Raw genomic sequence first — 11,215 nt, 5'->3', positions numbered from 1 at the left:
CTGTTCGTCTTCTTATCTCTTTGGCAGCCACTTATAATTGGCCATTGCATCAGTTGGATGTGAAAAATGTATTTCTGCATGGAGATTTGGAAGAAGAGGTATATATGGAACAACCTCCTGGATTTGTTGTTCAGGGGGAGAATCCGCGGTTGGTTTGTCGTTTGAAAAAATCCTTATATGGATTGAAACAGTCTCCGAGAGCTTGGTTTGGCCGGTTTAGTAGTGTTGTCATGGAGTTCGGTCTGACAAGATGTGGAGTAGATCATTCTGTATTTTATCGGCATTCTAATGCTGGTAAAATTTTATTAGTTGTTTATGTGGATGACATTGTGATTACAGGTGATGATGTTGTGGGGATCCAAAAGCTTAAATCCAATATGCAGGCAAACTTTCAGACAAAGGATTTAGGTCATCTACAGTATTTTCTGGGTATTGAGGTAGCTCGGTCTAAATATGGGATTTATTTATGTCAAAGGAAATATGTACTCGATATGTTGAGTGAAGTTGGGATGTTAGGTTGCCGACCTGTGGATACTCCTATGGATCCCAATGTGAAATTAGCAGGAGATCAAGGTGCATTACTTGATGATCCTAAGCAATATCGAAGACTTGTGGGTAAATTAAATTATCTCACTGTAACGAGACCTGACATTTCGTTTGCAGTGAGTGTTGTGAGTCAATTTCTTGATACCCCTCGTACTAGTCATTGGGATGCTGTTATACGGATTCTCAGGTATCTTAAGAGTGCTCCTGGAAAAGGGTTGCTGTATCAAAATCATGGACACACTGATATCGAAGGATATAGTGATGCAGATTGGGCTGGTTCTGCCTCAGATCGAAGATCGACTACAGGATATTGTGTGTTTGTTGGTGGTAATTTAGTGTCGTGGAAGAGTAAGAAGCAAACAGTTGTATCCAGATCAAGTGCAGAATCTGAATACCGCGCTATGGCTCACACTGTGTGTGAGTTGGTTTGGTTGAAGAGCATGTTACTTGAACTTGGGTTTGAGCATAAACAACCTATGAATTTAGTGTGTGATAATCAGGCGGCTGTTCATATTGCGTCTAACCCAGTGTTTCATGAAAGGACAAAACATATTGAAGTTGATTGTCATTTCATTCGAGAGAAATTGCTTGACGGGGTCATCAAGACATCTCATGTACCGTCTGTAGATCAATTGGCTGATGTGTTTACCAAGAGCTTAGGGGGCTCTAGGGTGAAATACCTTTGTAACAAGTTGGGTGCTTATGATATATTTGCTCCAACTTGAGGGGGAGTGTTAAGAGAATATAAGTATTCTTGTAGATAATAAATTAGTAAGGGTATTTTTGTAAATAGTTTATTAGGGTTGTACTCCTATAAATACTAGTTGGTCACTCATAATATGGTGATTAGATGTTTTCCTCCCAAGATACCTGTTGACAGTAATAAGTCGATAGTTACCCTCAATCCTTGCTAGGGTTTGGTGTCAAATCTATCCATGCATGTGAAGTTGTTGCCTTGGGAAATCTGACCATAGCTTGTGTCGCTTGTTGCACCAATTCTGTCCAAGTCATCCAAGCCAAAACCACAATAAAACAAGTGAGTTAGCGGCTAGGGTTTTGCTTAGCGGCTAGGGTTCCTTGGCGGCTAGGGTTTCTTGGCAGCTAGGGTTTAATTGTGGTGGCTAGGGTTTTAATTTTGCATTTGGGTTTGCTTGCCTCAAATCTGTCCAAGTGTTATTCACTTCATACAAGTTGTTTTCTTAATTTTCTAAACTGGTTTTGGGTGAAACTTGTTTGGCGTTGTGAATCTTGAAGAGAAACTACAAGGTCTTAAGGTTTCTTGAAGTTCTTGGTTACTATCTTGAAATTCTTGAAAGTCTTGAAGGTATCTTGCTAGTTTGAGGAAGTTGGGTTGTGCGTTATTGCGAGTTGAGAGGCTGACCATATTTCTGGAATTTTTACTATTTCGGCCAAGTACTTGTGTCGTTCTTAAGGTCAAAAAAAAAAGAAATGAAAAACAAAAGAAAAGAGAAAGGGCCGATTGGCAAGAACAAGGGAAATCCAGCAAGGAAAGGCGTGTCTTATTCCCAAAACAATTTCTTACATCAAGTTCCTACCCAAAACAGAAAATTGCACAAAGAAAGGAACTCAAAAGTTTGGCCTACCTCTTCTTGAGGTTCTTGATCTTGAGTCTTGGAAACTTGAACCACAATTCGAACAACTTGATCACCTTGAACCTTGAACACTTGTGCCTCCCTTCGAATAAACATCTTCTTATAAGTTCTAGCATCGGTGAAGGGTCTGCTAGGCTTGGTAGTAGACTTGTTGGGAAGATCTTGAGCAGCCCGTGGGGAAGAGGTTTGAGTGATTTCGCTTGCATTGTCTTGGTTCGATTCCATAGCCAAAATAGTGTGAGCTTCAAACCAGAAAATCCGAATTGCCTTGTCTTGAAACAAAAGAGAGCAGCCGACTTGCCTTGTATCTTGGAAAAAATTCAAGGGCCGAATTTATTATTGTGTGTATGAAGGTGACAGCTTGGGCAAGGAAAATTAATAAGCCGCTTGATGTAGGGTTTTGGGAGGAAGTCCGAAATTTTCTAGGGTTGGGATTTGGAAGTTTCTAAAGGTTGTGCAAGAAAGGGTTTTTAAAGAGTTTCCAAAACCAACTTGTTTTCCCAAAATCAATTAGGAAACTAAGTAAATAACTTGGATAACTCTCCTACTTTCCCTCCTAATTTTTTGGAAACTTTCCCTATCTTTTAGGGAACTCTCCTATATTCTCTCATCCATTTTTTAGGAAGCTCTCCTATATTCTCTCATCCACTTTAGGAAGCTCTCCTATATTCTCTCATCCACTTTAGGAAACTCTCCTACATTTTTCTCATCCGTTTTAGGAGACTTTCCTATATTCTCTCCTATGTTTTTAGGAAACCACTCCTATATTTTAGGAATCTACTCCTATCCTTTAAGAAACTAGGGTTTCTTGTCCTTTTTGTGCACATTGGCGCATCCATTGCTGTCCGCCACTACCTCCCTCCCCAAATTTGTCCATTCCACCTCGTTTTCACCCACATTTGTGTCTTACACTCTTGATTACTCTCGTGGAACAAGTCGGTGACGATTACTGGACTTGAGCAGTATTTCTCACCTACCCAAACCAACAAGTAAGGAATTTGGGTAAGCCTATTTGAGTGCTTTGAGTGATACATGAGTGATGAGTACATACACGTGAGCTTGTGTGTCATGAGGAAAATTCCTTTGCTCTACTAACCGTTTTGCAGGTCACATAGTCATGCCTACTAGAGTTGCATCTTGCTCATACAATCAAGAATCCGTGGAGACCGAACCTTTCAAGAGGAGAGGTCCCAAGCGAAGTACCTCCAAGTACTCTAATTCCATGCAATCTAGTTCACAACATGGGTATCATTCACTCCGGGAGGAGATGCAACGCCACCGTGCTTTGTGTGTATATGAAAGGTATAAACAAGATTGTGATGAGTATGAGAAGAAGCAAAGCAGTTTATGTAGAGCATCTAAATCGAGGTCAACTTCAAGCAAATGTGGTTCATCTAAGAAGTGTCTTGACAATCAAGACGAGAAGTTCGAGAATTTTCGAATTGAGTCAAAGCTTCGTGAAGCAAAAGATGAATTCCGAAGTCGAAATAAAGCATTGGTTGATTCTATGATGGAAAGACTTAGCCAAGTGTGGGATTCCCACTTGGAGCAACTTAATCATGTGTCGACCGGTGGTAATAAAGGGAAAATTCATCTTAGCCCCTCATCGATTAAAGAGCCCTATATAAATGAGTTGCAGCCGAGCCATGAATATGACCTAGACAATGAAAGTCCGAACTCAAGTGCAATGAATGAACAATGGTCCGAGACGAATGGAGTGGGAAAATGCAAGAATAATTTGGCCTTATTGATGAGTAAAGAGGAGGAGTTGGCCATGTTCGTAAAAGTTCAAAGTGTGGATGTTTTGTTTGCTAACAAGCTAACATGTGTTTTGTTTAGTACCTCTTCTTTTGTGCAGATTAAACAAAGTCAAGTAGAGTTGGTCATGGCATGTTCCGTTCCCACGCCACTTGGACACTTTGCGAGTTTCCATAGAGTTTGTCATCTAGGAGCTAAATCTCTTTGGTCTCAATTCATGGAACCATGTCAACTTAAACCTGTCCACACCATTGGAGGATTGATTCGAGCTCATCTTAAAGGGAAAATTCTGGATTCTACTGCTTGTTCTCTATCTATAGTTCATTCCTCACCTTTGCCTTGTTCTGAGCATGTTACTAGCACTAACTCTTGTCGCTCTCATGTAGGTGTTGAAGAGAAGTGTAAAGGACTAGCACTGGCGTCTCAAGTTGAATCAATTGGTGGAAGGAATATTGAAGTGTTAAAGGGAGTTTTCTCATTTAAATCTTGTTCTACACCTTTTTACCATCTAGTTAATAATGTATCCTTAGTCCTTTACCCGATTTTTGAATTGTTTCAAGTTGAAGGTTATTTTGTTTTTGTAGGTTGTAACGCTGTCCAAAATTTTCCAGCTATGGTTAAAGACTTGCAACCTGATTTCGTGCTTATTCCTGTTGAAAATGGTGCACGTTCGTGCTTCTTCACATGTCCAAAAGCTGGTCACCACGAGCTTACTTCACCAACTCCAACTTGCGCAAATTCATGCGATTTGTATGGAGTGCGTTTCACTTCATTGCTGCCACTTATGTTGGGTAATGCCCACAAATGTGTCAATCAAGATCCGAATGTTGTTCTTACCTCACTAGTTCATGTTTCTACGGATATGCAACACGGGTGGTTCAGTGTCCCACCTCTAGAGTGGCAAGTTGTGCCGATTCAGTGCCTAGGGCTGAATTACACCACCTTGCACAACCAGGTTCGAGGCTTTTCTAGTTTCAATGAATATCGTTATGAAGTGCGTGTAAATGTCCGTGTTCGAAGGCTAATTAGCGAACTTTGGGTTGTAACCTGGAACGTTCACAAGCCTTATACACATTCTTTCCTACCTTGGCGAATGTCCTTGTTTGAGAGCCTCCTGAAGCTGACCAAACGGTATTTAACTTGGCTGGTGACCTTTCATTTGTTCCCAACGTGGCTGACCTCCACACGCACTGTCGATTTGAGTGGTCATACTACTAACTTTTGTTAGTATCTTTCATCCCCATCTAGATTTGAGGACAAATCCTTCTCAAGAGGAGGGGATCACTGATACGTTCCTCGATCAACACGTTTCGAGACACGTAGCACGTTGCCCAAGGATCTAGCGAGGTTGTCTTACGCTTGGGTTGCGTTACCTATGATCAAGCGGATGACACGACTTGATTGTAGGCGGTAGAACGATGACTCCAATGAAGGTGGCTACTCCAAGGGATAGGTCGGATGAACAATCGTGGACAAGACGCAAGATTGCTCAATAACCCTTGCCAAGCAAGTGAAAAGCTCGAAACTCACTCTTAGAGGAAGAATCGAAATAAGGAAATCACACACTAGGGTTGGAAGTAGTTCACTTACTAACTCAAGTCCTTCACTTTTGATTTTTCTCTCAAGATCAAATTAGGTTTAGAAAGCATGAAAATGGAGTTTTCTCTCCTTCTCTTGGAAGCTAATAGGGCAGGCCAAAGTGAAGAAAAAATGGAGCCAAAAATGGTTTAAAATTTCTCTAATTTCTTTGGTTAAAGGTTGGATGGCTAAGGTTTGGCCACTTGTCTCAATCTTGTCCATTCTCTCCCTAATCTTTGTCAAATCATGTTTCTATTCTCCAAATGTTTCCATTGTCTTACTAACACCCCTAAACTATCATATAAAGTCCCAACCACAAATAAAAGAATATTTGATCATAGAGTATGTGGTGAAATAAAATAATACCAAGTAAAGGAAATGTTTTAATTCAAGTAAAAGGTAATGAAATGCAATACAAGGGAAATGTTATAATGCAAGTAGAATGCAATGCAAGGACACATTTTAAGTGATTTAGGGTCTGTTTGATAATATAAAAAAGTGCTAAATCTGAATTTTTTCAGACATTCAGATATTTTGAGTGTTTGATAAATGAAAATCTATTTGCTGAATTTGTTAAGAAGTGCTGAACCTGTGTGTATTTTTTTCAGCACAAAAATTCTAACTGAATGCTTAATTCTGATAAGAATCAATAGAATTACTTCAACTACCTTATCTTATCTACCAAATCTACCCTTGTTTGTTAATTATGTTCAAAATTCTTATCTAATTAAACAATATAATATTCTCTATCTAACAATTTTTAGTTTCTCTTTTCTCCCTTTTTAATTACTTTCACATCTTCTCCATATTCCTCATATCATATGTTTCACATTTTATATTAATTTGATTTAAAAATAAATATTGTTATTTTCATACCTAACAATTTTAAACTAATTAAATCATAGATTCTATTTCTTTTTTGAATGAAAGAATATAAGGGCAAAATTGTCAAATTAAACTTATTAAGCATTCAGCTATAAATATTTATGAAACAGTATAAATAGGTTTAACATTAAAATTCAGACATTCATATATTTTTTTCAGTGCTTAAAATTCAACAAATTAATTGTTTCAGTATTCAGATTTCAGAATTCAGACTTCAGAATTCAGATTCAGTTTTATCAAACGGAACCTTAATCATAGGGCAAGGCAAGTGATTTAGAAAAATTTTGTTTTTAAGTGAGGGTTCTCACAGAGTCTCTGCTAAAAACCCTCTCTGCAATACATATAGATATTCATGATTCAAATATCCCTCTTCTTTTGCTTCCTATCCATCTCAACCCTTGCTTGATCTGCCTCATCCCTTACTTGCCCCCATCTACTACCTCCCTATTCCAGATTTATTTTTCAAGCATTTTTTTTTTCATTTCTTCCTTAGTTGTAATTATCTCTATAATTTTTCTTTGGCAACTTCAATTAAATACTCTTTCTATTTCTTTTTGTTTGTTGGTCTTTTATTCCAAAAAGAAGGATAAGAATGTTTGGATTGGAGACAAGTCAAGTTCGTCATTGAAAGATGAAAATGGTAGGTGCTATTGGATAGAAAGGGGAGTGAGGAGAAAAAGATATTTGACAAACTAGTTAGGAAAAAGAATAGGCAGAGAGAAGAAGATACTAAATTTTCTATTTTCCTACATTTAACTGGACAAATCAGTTGCCCTTTTTCCATCAAAATATATAGAAATCTATGGTTAGAATGTGTCCATAAGTTACTTTAAGTTATGGATTGTGACACTCATATTATCCGTTTGTTTATCTAATAATGGTCATGATAGTTTTTTGCATCTAAATCTTTAAGTGTTTTAAAAAAATTATTTTTTAATAGGGAAAAAGTGGAGAGGGAATAAGGGATTTGAACCCAAGATCTTTAATTTCTAGAGTCTCAACTATAGCCATTAGATCAAGACTTTCTAAATTTAAAAAATTATTTAACTTGAAACAAGATATTGCCAATGAGAAGTTTAATATTTTTTATTAGAATTTTTTAATAAAATTTAGATAAACAAATAAATGCATTGAATATATATTTTTGTCATTATATACATTTATTCTATTATTAATATTCAATTACTCCATATTTATCGACTAAAGGGGAGTCAAGATATTACTATAAAATAATAGATGTGTAACGTATTGTATAAGATTAACAACTCAATTACTCTATATTGTTAAAGGAATTTTATAATGGATGCCCATTAAGAAACAACCTGTTTAATGACTGGACTAACTATTTCATATTTTGGAAAGTTACTTTCACTACAAGAAAATTGGTCATCAGTGACAACTTTTCTCTGTGACGAAAAAAAGTTGTCACAAAAGGGGATCCTTTATTGACGACTTTCTAACTCGTCACAAATCTCTAATGGGAGTCAACTCATTTGTGACAACTTAAAAAAGTCGTCACTAGTAAATTCCCGCCAAGATTTAGCAAGAGCGCGGGAGTATTAGAACACACAATAGTGACGACATTAAGAACATCATCACTATTGTTTGGCCTATTTATGGACGACTTTTTGTTGTCGTCACTGATCACTAAAAAAAAAGTTATTAGTGACAACATTTTGTAGTGATGACAATAAGTCGTCACAAAAGGAGTTTCTTTAGTCGTGACTCCTAAAGTTGTCACAATTGCATCAAAGCAACTAAATGTTTAGTGACGACCCGTTATTTTCGTCACAAACTACATTGCAAGAAATATGGTCATTAGTGACAACATTTTCTAGTGACGACAAAAGTCGTCACAAAACGTGGTTGTTTAGTGACGACAAGGAAAGTTGTCATAATTGTTCAAAACAACTAAGTTTTCAGTGACGACCTTGAAAAACGTTGTCACTAAAATGATTTATATAGTGACAACTTCTAATATCGTCACTGTCACTCTACCGATTCGGATTTAGTGACAAGAATTAATCGTCACTGTTTAAAGTACTTATTTCTAAGTCACTTTCATTAATTCTACTGTGCCACCCTAACTTTTGCGATTTAGCCCCAAATGTTGTAAAAAATTCCATTAATTCCATTATGATACCTTAACTTTTACAATTTAGCCTCATATGTAGTACACCGATTTCTTTAATTCTATTATTACTCCCTAACTTTTGTAATTTAGCCCCATATGTAATTCACCAATTTCATTAATTCTACTATGGCACTCTAACTTTTGCAATTTAACCCCCATATGTAATACATCAATTTTATTATTTCTATTATGGCACCCTAGCTTTTACAATTTAGCCCCTATTTTTTTATTAGGAAATTGCGAATGGTATCTTGATAAACATAAATATTTTATAATTTTCTCAAACTTTAGTAATAATTTGTTATAAACTCTAAAGATATATCTTTCATTACAATAGTTATAAGGCAGGTAGGTCTTTTTATCAATGGAATAAGAAATTTATGCTAGATTTATCCTTTGTACTACATGCCAAGTAGTATTAGCAAAGGAATAACAAAGTACTACAAAGTAATTAACAAAATAGCCTTCAGGGAGTGTAGTTTATGGGCAAATGAGCATTATCTATTTAAAGTACCAACTTTTTATGGGTATTTTACTCTCAAACATATAATTTATGATAAATTTATAAATGTTTGTAAGTAAAATTCAAAAAGTGTTACACTGATTTCTTACAAAACGAAAACTGGCAGGTTATCTTTTCAACATAAATTAAATTTTTTTAAAAAAAGAAATGCCCCATAAAGTACCAACTCTTTGTGGGTTTCCTCCATTACATGAACAAATATTCTACTCTTTATGGGCATTTCACTCTGAATCATTTAATTTATATTAAATACATAAATGTTTGTAAGTAAAATTCAAAAAATGTTGCACTAATATTTTTATGAAAAGGAAACTGGTAGGTTTTGTATTTAACATAAATTAAATATGTGAAAGCAAAAAAAAAAAGAGAAATTACCCATAAATCGATGTCTTGCAAATCTATACTAGTAAAATAGTTTCAAACAAAATTAAACATTAAAATAAACTGTAATTTATACACATTAAAATATCTGTAATTTATACACATTTTGCAACTACTACTTGTGTTTTCTCTGTAATGAATTTTTTAACTATTGAGAACTTAAGTTTTGTCTTGTAAATCTATACTAGTACAATAGTTTTAAACAAAATTAAACATTAAAATAAATGTTTGAAAAAGAACAAAAGTACATTTATCACTTGCAGTAATGTAACAAAATTTTCTCAACCATTATCAATATTTTCACAAAAGTATTAAAAACTAGCAATTGACAATATTAAAAACTAGCAATTTAATTAGTGACTACTTTTCTTGTCATTATAATCTTGAATAAATTAGTGATAACATTATGTCATCACTAAATTTTCTTTGATTTTGACTTAACAATAATGTCTTATTAATAGCATTTGATTATTTTTAATGAAAGTCTGTGTTTAATCTATGCTTCAAACCAAATTAAAAAAAAAAAAAAAAAGCATGATGATTGGTCTCAAATGTTAGGAAAATGATTATTTTTATTGAAACTATGTTATAACCATATAATTTGAGTTTAATTATTTTCAATTACATAATGTTCTTTAGTGCTGCAATTATAAGAAATTAGTGTAAAATATTAGCAAATTATAAAAGTACATTTTCAATTATATGAAATTAACAAATTTTGCTACCTATGTTGATGAAAATTTTTATTTTTTGCTAAAAAATAAAGAATAATACTATAGCATTAAAATCTATGGTTCAAACCGTATTACAAATCCAGAAAAAAAAACATGATTTTTTGTATCAAATGGAGGGAAAATGAGTGAAGTCAAAATTTTGATCAAATCATAGTGAAAGTGCCGCGCAACAAAAACAATATCCAAAGCAAAGCAAAGACCAAAGCAGCGGAACACATTCTGAAAACAAAAGCAACGGAACACTTGGTCTGAGTTAAAGCAACGGAACACTTGAGCAACACAAACAAACAGAGGGAAAAGCTTTTGGGCAAGAAAAAGGAAAAGCCGAGCGGAGGAGTTGCAATTTGCTGTCAGCTCCGAAAATTTCCACCATCACCCAGAAGGAGTATGGTAATTCCAACCTTAAAATTATTCTCTGGTGAATCAGTTTTCTTGCAATTTTCCAGTGATTATTCATAATTGTTTGGCCGTATATGTTTTATGGGGTTGATTGGACTGAATTTTTGTTTCGGACAATTTTTGGGGGCCACTTCTAGCTTTAATTGAACAAAGAATCGTAGAAATTCTTTATGCCCCAACCTGTTTGACAAAATGCTCAACTGAGAGTACAACTTCAAAAGACAAATTGATTTCCGTTTTTGCATAACATTCGGCCAGTCCACGTTTGTCAAAGTAGTTCATTTTCATGAAAGAGATGAGAGTTCTTGTTGAAAGATTCGGATGGTTTTGTTTGGCATCCGTTTGTTTAGCATCTGTTCTATTTCCCTTTTGCGTGATGTTCCTTTGGTATGAAAGCAAATTAGTAATATGAAATTGATTGAGAGGAGACTCGTATGAGGGTAAATTTTGGTTGGAATTTGGAGGTGAACTTTCTGATGTACTATGCCAGCAAGCATTTAGACCATTCGGAGAGGATGATTATTTGTCCAAATTGCCAAAATTTTTGCTGCTTTTGTTCTTGTGTTGCATCCTTAAGATGGGTCTCCCGTGGTTTTATTTGTTGCAACTCTCTTGTTAATTGCTTGTAACTTGCTGAACATACGTGTTTTTGTGGTTCGATTGG

Source organism: Coffea arabica, chromosome 3c, assembly GCF_036785885.1.
Source record: "Coffea arabica cultivar ET-39 chromosome 3c, Coffea Arabica ET-39 HiFi, whole genome shotgun sequence".
NCBI classification, from domain to species: domain Eukaryota; kingdom Viridiplantae; phylum Streptophyta; class Magnoliopsida; order Gentianales; family Rubiaceae; genus Coffea; species Coffea arabica.
This window is presented reverse-complemented; position numbering follows the sequence as displayed.